This window comes from Bos taurus, chromosome 29 (assembly GCF_002263795.3).
Source record: "Bos taurus isolate L1 Dominette 01449 registration number 42190680 breed Hereford chromosome 29, ARS-UCD2.0, whole genome shotgun sequence".
NCBI lineage: Eukaryota > Metazoa > Chordata > Mammalia > Artiodactyla > Bovidae > Bos > Bos taurus.
Genome location: NC_037356.1, coordinates 15,054,593 through 15,068,252, shown reverse-complemented (window position 1 = coordinate 15,068,252; position 13,660 = coordinate 15,054,593). Strand labels below are relative to the sequence as shown.

Here is a 13,660-nt window from a genome sequence, read left to right as displayed (position 1 = left end):
CTTAGCCACTGCTTAGGTATAACCATAAGAAGGCAATCAGCCTCCCGAGGTCTGTAGCCCCTCAGCCATACAATGGAATTAATAAGTATATGTTACATATGAAACAGATGTGGGGATTCACAAAGATGCTGTATGTCTAATATAGTGCCTTAAATATAGCAAACACTCAATAAAGGTTAAATTTATTTACTCATATTGTATTACTCTCATTTTTAGTAGGACATCTATAATTGTTGGTCATAAAATCTTGGTACAAGTTCATTAAAAACTCTTATTAACTCACTAGGATAAAATGTAAACAATTTTAGAAAAGAGATGAGATCATACTTTTGCTAATACCTACTAGTCACATGGCAGTTTCAAAACTAAGGACAAGAAGATTGCACTTGCCTTCAAGAAGCTGTCGGTGTGATTTAATCATCTTGATCATGCAAAGACCCATTTAATTTGATGCTTTTGAACTGTGGTGTTGTAGAAGACTCTTGAGAGTCTCTTGGACTGCAGGGAGATCCAACCAGTCCATTCTGAAGGAGATCAGCCCTGGGATTTCTTTGGAAGGAATGATGCTAAAGCTGAAACTCCAGTACTGTGGCCACCTCATGCAAAGAGTTGACTCATTGGAAAAGACTCTGATGCTGGGAGGGATCGGGGGCAGGAGGAGAAGGGGACGCAAGAGGATGAGATGGCTGGATGGCATCACTGATTCGATGGACGTGAGTCTGGGTGAATTCCAGGAGTTGGTGATGGACAGGGGGGCCTGGCATGCTGCGATTCATGGGGTTGCAAAGAGTCGTACACGGCTGAGCGACTGAACTGAACTGAGTATCACTGAGGCAGGTGACACTAATGGTAAAGAACCCACCTGCCAGTGCAGGAGACCTAAGAGATGCAAGTTCAATCTCTGGGTAGGAAAGATCCTCTGGAGGAGGACACGGCAACCCACGATACAAGAATTGCTCCCAGTATTCTTGCCTGGAGATCCCATGGACAGAGGAGCCTGGCAGGCTAGTCCACAGAGTCAGTGATATTTGAACAGGACTGAACTGACTTAGCATACAAGCAGCACAGAGGCGCGTCAGCACAGGGTGTCCGTGTTGATACACAGAGGCACTGGAAAGCACTGTCTGTAAAATAACTGATGGTCATATAGGGAGACAGAGATACAATTACAGGGCTCGCTACCTCCTTACTTTCCGTGGAAAGCTTTCGTAACTCTTGAGCTAAGCACACAAGATGCTTCATGTTCTCACTTTTCTTCATCAGTGTATACAGAATTATGTTTCCCACATTGTATTTTGCTTTTTATTAATTCTTATTTCTCTGTGTTTCCTTTCTTTGTTGCTTTCTTTTATTCTGTTTACAAAATGTCATTTCTCTCTTTTAGTTGGGAAACAACACATTTTATTCCTATTCTCTTTGAGGTTAACTGATATATGTTTTAATATCCATTTTTGAGCTTAAAATTACGTAGCTGCCATCCCCTGGAAACACTGAAGGATGTTACAATACATCAGTCTAATTATTACTACATCCCCCATTTCAGATACTCTTCATTTCCTGAATGTTTGTTCTTTTAGTTGTCATCCAGTGAAATATTTGTATTAGGTTTATATAATTACTTCATTTCTATTAACTTGCTTATCTAGTTTCTTTGCTCATATTTTCTACCTGCACTTTGTATCATTTCCTGGGATTATTTACCTAGAATTCATTCATTAAATCACATTTTATAATGCTTCCTTTAAAAACACATGTATTGAAGTGCTATAGGTAGGAAATATTCTGTTTTGCTTGTCAAAAATTATTTTGATTTTACTCTTATTGTTGAATAATAGTTTGTGAACATATTTTCTTGGAGCACTTTAGGGATACCATTTTTTTGTTGTTGTTTTAGCAAGAAGTGAGAGGTCAAATTTAACACTGTTATTTTATCCTAAGTCGTCTGACTTTTCTCCTGAATCCTTTCCAGATATCCCATTTATATTTATTGTAGTTTTCCTATGATCTGCCTATTGTACATTTATTTTTATTCTGATTGTGACATGTTGGATTTCTGAGAAGTCAGAATTCATGTCTCTAATTGATAATGACAGTTAATCCACCATTATCACCTTAGTTATTGCCTCTCCCCATTCCCTCTATTCTTGACTTCCGGAACTACAACAACATATACGGTAGACCTTTGTCTCGTCATCCATGTCTCTTAACCAGTCTTTCTTAGTGTCTATACGTTTGCTCGTGTGTTGCACTCTGTGTAATTCTTTTCAACCTATCTTCTGTATATTCTGGGGCTCCCTTGTGGCTCAGCTGGTAAAGAAGGCACTTCCAATGCAGGAGACCTGGGTTCAATCTCTGGGTTGGGAAGATCCCCTGGAGAAGGGAAAGGATACTCACTCTAGTATTCTGGCCTGGAGAATTCCATAAACTGTATAATCCATGGGGTGTCAAAGAGTCAGATACAACTGAGCCACTTTCATTTTCTATATTTTCTAATTCTTATGTTAGCAGTTGGTATTCTGTTATTTTACCCATTCATTAAATATGGTGATCTTTTCTTCTGTTTATTGTTTATGCTGACTTTTGCTTTTTTTAATTTCCATGTGTGTTCTGTGATTGATATCATGAGTTTCTATTGACATCTGTATTTCATTTGTAAAAAATATCTGTAGAAATAATAAGAAAATTATTTCCCTCTGGGTAAATTTTATTTGTCAATTGCCCCCTATGCTTCCAGTATGGACAACTCTTATTTGATTTAGTCAGATTATAATTTGGGGGTTTCAGAAGTAGTGTAAATTTGAACCCTAAATCTGAATTAGGTCAGTTTCTCATGGGAGGTAATTTTTTGTTTTTGTTTTTTTAATCTAGAACCCATGCTAAGACATACACAAAATGTTTCTTTCATTTTCATTTTGCTGATTTAACAGATACCTATCTATTTCAACAATATATAAGACTGTTGGGAAAATCAAATAATATAATGATTAAAAAGATTTATAAATGGTAGCTGTAGTAACAGCAGCAATAATAGTCATAGGACTTACTGTTTAAATCAGAGGAGTGCAATTGTTATTCTTTGTATAGTTTTAAAAAAATCTGACATATATAGCAAATTGTTGTTGAAACAATTAGAAAATAAATACGTAAATTTAAAATATTCTAAATGTCTTAATGTAATGGTTTTAAAAGATGTTTCTAGCTGAGGAAGTGGGATTTGTGTGTGTGTTAAAAAATTGCTCTTGGATAACCCACTCTTTTCATATCCCAAGATGAAAAGAAAATTATATTTTTGTGCTTCTGGAGGATACTGGATTAGTATTTACCATATAACACTGTGTTTTATAATTTACTAGAAGATATAAGGGAGATTGATTACATCTGAGATGATAAGACCCATGAATTGAAGAGACTTGTACTAAAAGAGTGTGGAGGGGTGACACATTTTTGACCTATAGGAATTAGAATCTTCTTTTATTTAATAAGAGAAGAATTTTTAGAAGAAATGCTTTAAATTTAGCAGTGTTAAATATTCTCCATAACTCCCTTCTCATCAGTTACAAACTTACCTTTAAAAATGATAGACTATCTTAATACTAGAAAAAGCAAGATAGTTCCAGAAAAACATCTACTTCCGCTTTGACTACACCAAAGCCTTTGACTGTGTAGTAGTGAAAGTCACTCGGTCATTTCTGACTCTTTGTGACCTCATGGACTATACAGTCCATGGAATTCTCCAGGCCAGAATACTGGAATGGGTAGCCATTTTATTCTCCAGGGGATTTTCCCAACTCAGGGATCGAACCCAGGCCTCCTGCATGGTAGGTGGATTCTTTAACAGCTGAGCCACCAGGGATGCCCCTTTGACTGTGTGGATCACAAAAACTGTGGAAACTTCTTCAGGAGATGAGAATGTCAGTCCACCTCCCCTGTCTCCTGAGAAAGCCGTATGCAGGTCAGGAAGCAACAGTTAGAACCGGACATGGAATAACGGACTGGTTCCAAATTGGGAATGAAGTACATCAAGGCTGTATGTTGTCACCCTACTCATTTAACTTATATGCAGAGTACATCATACAAAATGCTGTGGTGGATGAAGCCCAAGCTGGAATCAAGATTGCCAGGATAAATATCAATAACCTCAGATATGCAGATGACACCACCCTTATGGCAGAAAGAGAAGAGCAACTAAAGAGCCTCTTGATGAAAGTGAAAGAGGAGAGTGAAAAAGCTTGCTTAAAACTTAACATTCAAAAAAAGAAGATTGTGGCATCAAGTCTCATCACTTCATGGCAAATAGATGGGGAAACAATGGAAATAGTGACAGACTTTATTTATTTTCTTGGGCTCCAAAATCACTGCAAATGGTGACTGCAGCCATGAAATTAAAAGATACTTGCTCCTTGGAAGAAAAGCTATGACCAACCTAGACAGCATATTAAAAAGCAGAGACATTACTTTGCCAACAAAGGTCCATCTAGTCAAAGCTATGGTTTTTTCCAGTAGTCATGTATGGATGTGAGAGTTATGGTCCCATGTATGATAGGACCATAAAGAAAGCTGAGCCCCAAAAGATTGATGCTTTTGAACTCCAATGTTGGAGAAGACTCTTGAGAGTCCCTTGTACTGCAAGGAGATCCAACCAATCAATCCTAAATGAAATCAGCCCTGAATATTTATTGGAAATACTGATGCTGAAGCTCCAAAACTTTGGCCACTTGATACAAAGAGCAGACTCATTGGAAAAGATCCTGACTCTGGGAAAGATTGAAGGCAGGAGGAAAAGGGGACAACAGAGGATGAGATGGTTGGATGGCATCACTGACCCAATGGACATGAGTTTGAGCAAGCTCTGGGAACTGGTGATGAACAGGGAAGCCTGGTGTGCTGCAGTCCATAGGGTCTCAAAGAATCAGCCACGACTGAGCAACTGAACTAAAGTGATCTTAATACTAATTAAACACTTGGTATATATTTACAAATGCTCCTATTTTCAATTATGAATAATAATTCTAATGCTGTATGTTCAAATTTATTTGGGGTTAAATATTTGTAGTGTGGTTGTTAATTTATTAATGCATTTCTTTTGTTCACTGAATTTAATTAATATTTTCAAAACATTGTGACCATCATCCTTGCACCATTTATTCTTTATCTAGGTAACTCTCCAAGGTATTATTTTATTTAAAAAACTCCAAAGTAGACATTTCTACTAACTTTCTTTTCTTTTTAATGTTTAATAAGAGTTTTTGATTCCAAAGCATATAGGCAGTCCAAAGACTCATCATTTGAATTTCAGTTATGTTTCATTTTGCAACCCTTCTACTTCTGATAACAAATTCATCAAGTGTAAACCTATGAAACTCACAGATGGTGAAAAATTAGTTCAGTATCAAAGGAATTGCAATATATTTTTATTATAAATAAATTTCTCTGGACTGGCTGGTGCAACTGTGTAATTGACAAAGAATATAGGATCCTAGAATAGATGTCAATGTTTTACAGACAGTATTAGCAATCAGCCCCTCAAAGTTTTCTTTAACTTTTCTGAAAGATTTTAAATTTTATTACTTTCTGAGTGCAATACTTTATATGTTAGAAAATTATCTTTTAACTCCTCTATGTTTAAATGCATATCACTGAGCTGAATGAATGCAATCATAATTGGCATAATAAGTTTTCCTCATTTGCTTTTTCTTGTTTATCACCCCAGAGAAGGAACTATCATTAACCCCCTCTACATTTAGCAGACAGCTTCAAATCTGTTTCTGCCTCTTTTGTTCCTTTTTTCCTTATTTACACAGTAGCATATCCTTTACCTTAAGTTTTAAATTAACTTCTTCTCTTCTTGCATCAATCCTGTATAAATCTGCAGAAAGCAGTCCTCCCCATACTAGCATTCCTGAAATTTTAGTGTATATGTGGAAGAGAAGGAAATTTTCCTGCAGAGTGAGCCCTGGGGCTTCCTATTTTTAGGCTAAAGATTCTTTAAATATGTCATGGCTGAATAAGTGATTAGATAGCATACACTTGAATTTTACCTTGCATTAAATACTTATGGGTTTCCATTAACCTGGTCTAACTTAGTGGAGATAGACTTGATGAGACTAACTTGAACCCCATTCCCCTACCCGATCCTAATGCTACTATTAATTTCTCTTTTGAAAATACAGTTTTGATCCCAATGCTCTGTGCTCTCAAACCTCTCATGGTCCCCTAGTACTAAGAGAACCAGGTACTTACAGCACGTTCCATGATCCCCAAACCCCCCAGGAAGTAGTCACCAAAATCCCATACAGAAAATTTGAGGGTGAAATTTTTAATTAATTCATCAAGATAGGAGTATGCAGTTTTCTTCACATCTGTATATAACCTATCAAATAATTCTAGAAATACAGAAATTGCGTATTTCTAAGTATTTTACTTCTCTCTCCTGTCTCTATTACTCCTTCCACTGTCTTAATTCAAGACCTTATCATATCTCATTTGGGCTATTTCAGTACCATCCTAGCTCACTTACCTGGATCTTACTGCTCTAACACCAGCCCATCTCTCACTCTATAGCCAATGGGATCCTTTTAGCAGAAAATTTGATCATGACTTTCCCCTCCTATTCTGCCTATTAGCCTAAGACCTGGCACTTACCTGTTTGTACCACCTGCCTCTTACACTACTCTCTTCCTACACTCCCAAGCTCATGCTCTGCCAAATCCTCTCATCAGTCAACCAGATAACCATCCTTACTGCTCCTTCAGATGTGTAGAATAATCTCTGCTTGTTCATCATAAAAAACATGTATTGATTTTTCAAAGTCCTTTGCTAATCATTCCTTCATCTTTTAAGTTTTATTTACTTCCCTTTTTTTAGGCTGAATTAACCATCTCTTTCTCTGAACTACTTATATTTCTTGAATGCAATCATCTCCTTGCCCATATCTCACAATAACTCATGGCATTAGAATTATTTGTAATTATTAGTCTAATTTTCATATTATAATTCTTTAAGGCAAACACAATTGAAAGATTGTTCTGAGTACTGCTATATACCAGTTATTGTAAGCGGGAGGTAGAATAACTAGACAGGTAAAAGCCCTACCTTTCTTGGCATGATAGGGTAGTGACTGTTTTATTCATCTAGTTACTGTAAGACAGAGAAAAAAACCAAGATATATTTGTTAAATGAACAAACAGGTTAATAATCCTACTAAATAAATGGATATGGTATCCACCATAAAGAGAATTCAGTCTCATTTTTTAAAAACCAATCTAATTAGTTTTTTTTTTTTTTTTTTTAGACCAGGATTTCAAAAGCCAAATAGCAAAGGAAGTCAATTCCATCTCCAGGTCAAACTACCTAAGAAGAGATTATCAGCATCTGAAGACTGCAGTGTGCTTTTAGATATGAGACAGACAGGCGGACATGCCTTGGAATGTCTGAATCATCCCACATGGAGCTCTCAGAGGTGAATTCACATCATTCTACAGACTCTATTATAGCCATGTCTAGACTTGCCTTGAATAGTTTCAGTAATAGAAAATCCTTCATTTCCTATCACAAGTTGTTCCATTAACAATTGTAAATTTTTTTAGCAAATGAAACAAAATAGTGCATGTGTATATAGAATTGCAGCAACAACTTGCTGTTGTACTCTTGCTGATAAAGTTAAGACTATTTTAAGTAGGATTCCCATATTCTAAGTGACAAGGAAATAAGGCATTTCTTTTTGTTTTTGATACAATGACAAGACTGTGGAGGAACTAAAAATTAATCTAATCCAACATAATTGTTTTACAGATGGGGCAAGTGAAGTTCACCCAGGGAAGAGTACAATTTACTCAAGCTGAACTGCCTGTTCAGTGGATGAGCCAAAACTTGAATCTAGATCTCTTCCATCTCTCAGTTCACCCCACTGTACTATCTCCTCTAAGAGCTTTATCTGGACAATATTTCGTCAAGGTTTTTGTTTCTTTTATATCGTATGGTGTCCATGTTAAAGAAGTATATGTATGTATGCATACAAGGTCATTTCAGTCATGTTCAACTCTTTGAAACTCTGTGGCCTGTAGCCCGCCAGACTCCCCCGTCCATGGGATTCTCCAGGCAAGAATACTGAAGTGGGTTGCTAATGCCCTGCTCCAGGGGATCTTCCCAACCCAGGGATCGAACCCACATGTCTTAGGTCTCCTATGTCTCCTGCATTGGTAAGCAGGTTCTTTACCAGTAGTGCTACCTGGGAAACCCATATACCTATATACAGGTATATAGATATAGAGAAATAGATATAGAGAAATATTTTATAATTGCTTTTGTGGCAAACTAAGATCCAAGAGTCATGTTTTTACCACATTCCCATGTCCCCTACCCCATTTCCTTTAGCCTTACCAGGCACACTGTGGTCTCTCCTTGAGCCTTTCCTACTAGCCTAAGAAGAACTTTTCTCTTTCTGCCAGGTTCTTGGGGAACTTTGTGATATGCTTTTACACAATAGGTTTGGAAGGACAGACACAGAAACAGAGGTGAAAATGACTATGAAGGGAACAATATTATGTGAATCTTTAAGAATCTAGAGAGAGAGAGAGATAGCAGACGCTCTGAGATGTCTTTTGGCAGAGAGACTTGGTAGTGGAGGGTGAGGATAGGGAGATGTCAGGTGAGGCACCAAATGTCAGGTGCTTGCTGAATGCAAGAGGTTTAAAGAAGAGAAGACATATAGGGCTATGGCTTAAATCTCCTTTATAATCTACTAAGAGATGATGATTACTATAAGTGAAATTTTGTTATTGTCTTTATGATTGTTAGACCTGTTTGAACTGTTTCAATAAATTTGACCTTGAAGTAAAACTTGTAGCTTTATTTTGGGCTAAAGTAGATAAACAACTAAAAGTACTTATACAGATACATGTAGATGCATTTGAGAATATTAAGTTCTAGACCAGCATTTGTCAAACTATGACTCAATTTTATATGACGTATGATGTTAGAAAAGATTTATACAGTTTTATAAGGATTGTAAAGACAAAAAGAACAACAACAAATGAAGGAAAAACATACAGACAAATCTTAAAATATTTACTATTTAGCCCTTTAAAGAAAATGTTTCCTAACTCTTGTTCTAAATGAAGGGCAAAGAAGACCCTTTTAAATTCTTTTAAGTATTTGGATTTCAAGTTATCCCTTGAAAAAGAGATGGGACATTTGCCAGATGCGGAGTTGGGACTTGAGGAGTCAACCTGTAACTATATCTGAAATGAGACAATCAGGAGTGGTTAAAGCTGCCAGGAGACTGGAATGCAGAGATTAAAGAGAACTTGTGACTGTCAGAGAGGCTGACAGGCTAAGTAAATAAAATTCAGCATGAAATGTTTCCTAAATTTAGGAGACATCTCAATAAAAGGGTCATATTAAGATTAGAGAAGCAGGGGCCCGGTGCGGGAAGTGGGAGGAGGTAAACTCGTCCTGTCACTGCATCGGGAGAGGCTGGAAGGAGCACATGTTCTACGGAGAGAGGCCGCGGCCGCCCCTGCCCCGGCCGCCCCTGCCCCGGCCGCCCCTGCCCCGGCCGCCCCTGCCCCGGCCGCCCCTGCCCCGGCCGCCCCTGCCCCGGCCGCCCCTGCCCCGGCTCCTAAAGCCAGAAACCACCTCCAGCCCGAGTTCTGTTCCCTGCGCCTCACCAGGTCGTAGTCCTCCTCATCATCGCGCATGAAATCATCCTCCATGTGCATGTATGCCAAGTTGCTTCATTTGTGTCTGACTCTTTGCAACCCTATGGACTATAGCCCGCCAGGCTCCTCTGTTCATGGGATTATCCAGGCAAGAATATTAACCCTGCCTACAAAACCCTAATATTGATATAAGGACCACCAAGACTTTGGAGTTAAAGTTAATATGTTTGAACAAGTCACATAACTTCAAAAAACATTAGTTTATTCATTCATAATATGGAAATCAAATTGATAGCTCTTTGATGGCATTATTATGAGAATTAAATTAGGTAATTTATATTAAGTACCAACCTTTCACCTTACCTGGCACAGATAGAGTGATAAGTAGAAAGGATTCGATTTTAGACATTTTATTTTTTGTGTGACTTTTTAAAAATAAAATGGTCAATTTTGACAATTACCAGAGAGCTCAATAAGATAGTTGAGAAGCACAGGCTTGCTATTACAATGTACTGAATCCATGGGGCAGTTAGTTTTCTCTCAAGGTAGGTTCAGATGCTCAGATGCAGTCAAAGGACAATCTCTGTCCACATTTCTTTTCTAGGGGGGAAAAAATGAGTCCTTCATTTCCCACCTGACAGCTTGGCTCCTTCCCAAGGTCGCCTTCAAATAATTACACAAGTGTACACTCCGTTTTGTCACTGAGTCATTTAATTATCTGCCTAAAGGTGAGTGAGTGAACGAGTGATATTCACTCAGTCATGTCCAACTCTTTGTCACCGCATGTAAGACTACGATGGCAGGACTGTAGCCTTCCAGGCTCCTCCGTCCATGGAATTCTCCAAGCAAGAATACTGGAGTGGTTTGCCATTTTCTTCTCCAGCCTAAAGGTGAACCTGAATGATATTTCCTTAAACTCCTCTTGGATCAATCACTGTGCCACTCATAGATGGTTTATCACGAGTGGATAATAGATTATATGGCTATTCTGGCATTTGGCTGGGGAAGAAGAATACACTTCCTAACAGGAACCAAGGACACCATTAATTATAAAAAGCAATTATTACTTCCATTATCATCAATGTAAGTACTGAACGAATATATATAATTGTTAAATAACCTGTTCTTCATTCTTTACTTACAGCTGCATCTCAGTGTTATTTAGTATCTAAACTACAGGAAGTTCCCAAAGGACAAGAAGTCAGTATAGGGTGAGTATGTTTATTGTTTACTACTTGGTTAAAATAAGCTAACAAACAAGCAAACAAAACACAGCCCAGCAAAAACAAAACTGAATGATCAGTAGATTTCATTAAAGTTTTATCAAAAGCTCTCTAAGCCCTTCAAAATATCTAGGTACCATATTCAGGGGTCACTTAATAATTTTATTTTAAATGGACTAAATTAAACTTAAACCAGGCCTGTGGGAGAGGTGATCTGGATATCTTAGTGCCATTATATTTTATCAATAGAAAATCTGAAATAGGATTTGTTACGCCAGACTCTCTGACAGCATAATATTATTTATACTGGTAGGTATGGGTAAGTGAGTGAGTTAATGTTGCAGCATTTTAAAAAGCCCAGCTGTTCCCCAAGCAGGAAAGTAACTGGCTGTCGTAAATGATCAATTATATAAAAAGGTCCAAGTTTTGCAAATTTTCACACAAGATATTCACTGAAATTCTCCATCTACCTAAGTAAGTTCACTCTAGCAACCAAACTGGAGGACTGAGAGCTTCAGTTTCATGCTAAGAGATGTATTTTCCTTACCCTAGAGTGTCAAAAAATTGGAAATGTCACAACCCTTGGGGGCACATGAAAAATGCATATTATATCACATCTGTTTTTCACTTGATCCCAATGGGCCTGATATTTCTCCAAATTGCTATGTGGAAAAACCAATTTAATTTGATTGAGGTATGAACAGAAACTTAAAAGCAAAGTAGAATACTTTGAAATGGGAAACTTTGTATTGTGATTACTGAGAAATGCTTCTAAGAATATTCTCTTTTTAAAATCCTACTTTCTTTACTTATATTAATACTAATGTTACTCTAACTACTCTTCTTAAGGTCTACTTCAAGAAACATCCCAAGATTTCACCTAAAATATATGTTTCCTCTTGCTGAAAATCTCCTGTAGGTATAATCTTTAGAGGCAGATAATGGAAAGCTGAAAATTTAGAAATGAATAACTGAGTTGAAAGCCTAACTCTATTTCTTAATAGCTGTGTGGCCTTGATCAAATTATTTAACCATTCTGAGACTCAGTTTCTTAAGAGGCAACATGGAAATAATGAGTGGTCAAGAAGATTAAGCTTGGATGATGAAAAAGATTGGTCTCTTTCCATTTGATAATGATGTGATTCAATGTTTAGAAATGTTTTCTATGTAGCAGTACTCTTCACATATCCTGAAGTTTAAAGAAGTTGAAAAGCAAGGTTTTTATTGTCAGGATATCAAAAGTCACCCAAGTGCAAGGAACGTAAGGATACCAGGGCTATGCTGAAGGGAAATGTGGGCATTCTGAAGGAAGATGGAATGTATCCCAATCCATCAACCCTCTGATGATCTTGCCTTTTTCCCCATCTCCCCAGGGGGATGCGTCAGATTAGATTTAGCACAATGCATTTTGCAGAAGGGCTGTTTGTGTACTGATAAGCACACTGAGCAGCAGGAGAGCATTGTCTGTGACTTTTCCCTAGAGCGCTGGCTATTTATTTCACTTCTACCCCAATCGAGCAGACATTTACTAAATTTCTCTTGATGCTGTCACAGGATCCCTTTAAAAAGCAGTATTTGCAGGAGGCTGGAAAGGTTGGCAAAGAAGAGGCCTGTGACTAGCTCACAGGACTACAGTGGCATGTGTGGGATTTCTTGGGGAAAATTATACCTTCACCGGGCAATGAAAATCCATCTGGTTATTGTGCCAGCTGCAAAATCTGCTGAATTCAGTGCCAGTTACTATCAGGTGTGGATGCCTCAAATTTCCTTTGAATGAGATGTTGGGAACATTCATCCCATAATACATCCCTTGTGAAATGAAGTTAAAAATGCAGAATAGGATAAGAGGGTCATATAAACACAGAGCAATTTATTAGGTGCTGTTTACTGTTTTTGTACTATTAGCCTCTCTGACTGTCTGGTAAAGTCCATGGACTTCTTTCTCAAAATAAAATTTTAAGTACATAAGATAAATACATAGGAATGCAGAGAACAAATTATACTGGAATAAAATTATAAATATTTATTAATGTTTTAATAATAAGTTCATGTGTAGAGTCTTCTCATTGGAAGAGGGTGTTTGCTATGACCAGTGGGTTCTCTTGGCAAAACTCTATTAGCCTTTGCCCTGCTTCATTCTGTACTCCAAGGCCAAATATGCCTGTTACTCCAGGTATTTATTGACTTCCTACTTTTGCGTTCCAACACCCTATAATGAAAAGGACATCTTTTTTGGGTGTTAGTTGTAAAAGTCTTGTAGGTCACCATCAGATCAGATCAGTTGCTCAGTCATGTCCGACTCTTTGCGACCCCATGAATCGCAGCACGCCAGGCCTCCCTGTCCATTACCAACTCCCAGAGTTCACTCAGACTCATGTCCATCGAGTCAGTGATGCCATCCACCATACTGCTGCTGCTGCTAAGTCGCTTCAGTCGTGTCCGACTCTGTGCAACCCCATAGACAGCAGCCCACCAGGCCCCGCCGTCCCTGGGATTCTCCAGGCAAGAACACTGGAATGGGTTGCCATTTCCTCCTCCAATGCATGAAAGTGAAAAGTGAAAGTGAAGTCACTCAGTTGTGTCCAACTCTTAGCGACCCCATGGACTACAGCCTACCAGGCTCCTCCATCCATGGGTTTTTCCAGGCAAGAGTACTGGAGTGGGGTGCCATTGCCTTCTCCTGCCATCCACTATAGAATCGTTCAACTTCAGCTTCTTCAGCATTACTAGTCGGGGCATAGACTTGGATTACTGTGACACTGAATGGTTTGCCTTGGA

The 13,660-nt window shown here is 38.1% G+C and overlaps 1 long non-coding RNA gene across 1 annotated transcript; it reads left to right on the top strand.

The window, feature by feature from the left end:
- Nucleotides 1-3,752: 3,752 nt before the first annotated feature.
- Nucleotides 3,753-12,634, top strand: LOC132344248 (uncharacterized). Its single transcript, XR_009493434.1, has 4 exons — nt 3,753-3,818; nt 7,292-7,459; nt 10,804-10,870; nt 11,732-12,634. It is a non-coding gene; the product is annotated as an uncharacterized lncRNA (long non-coding RNA).
- The last annotated feature ends 1,026 nt before the right edge of the window (nt 12,635-13,660 follow it).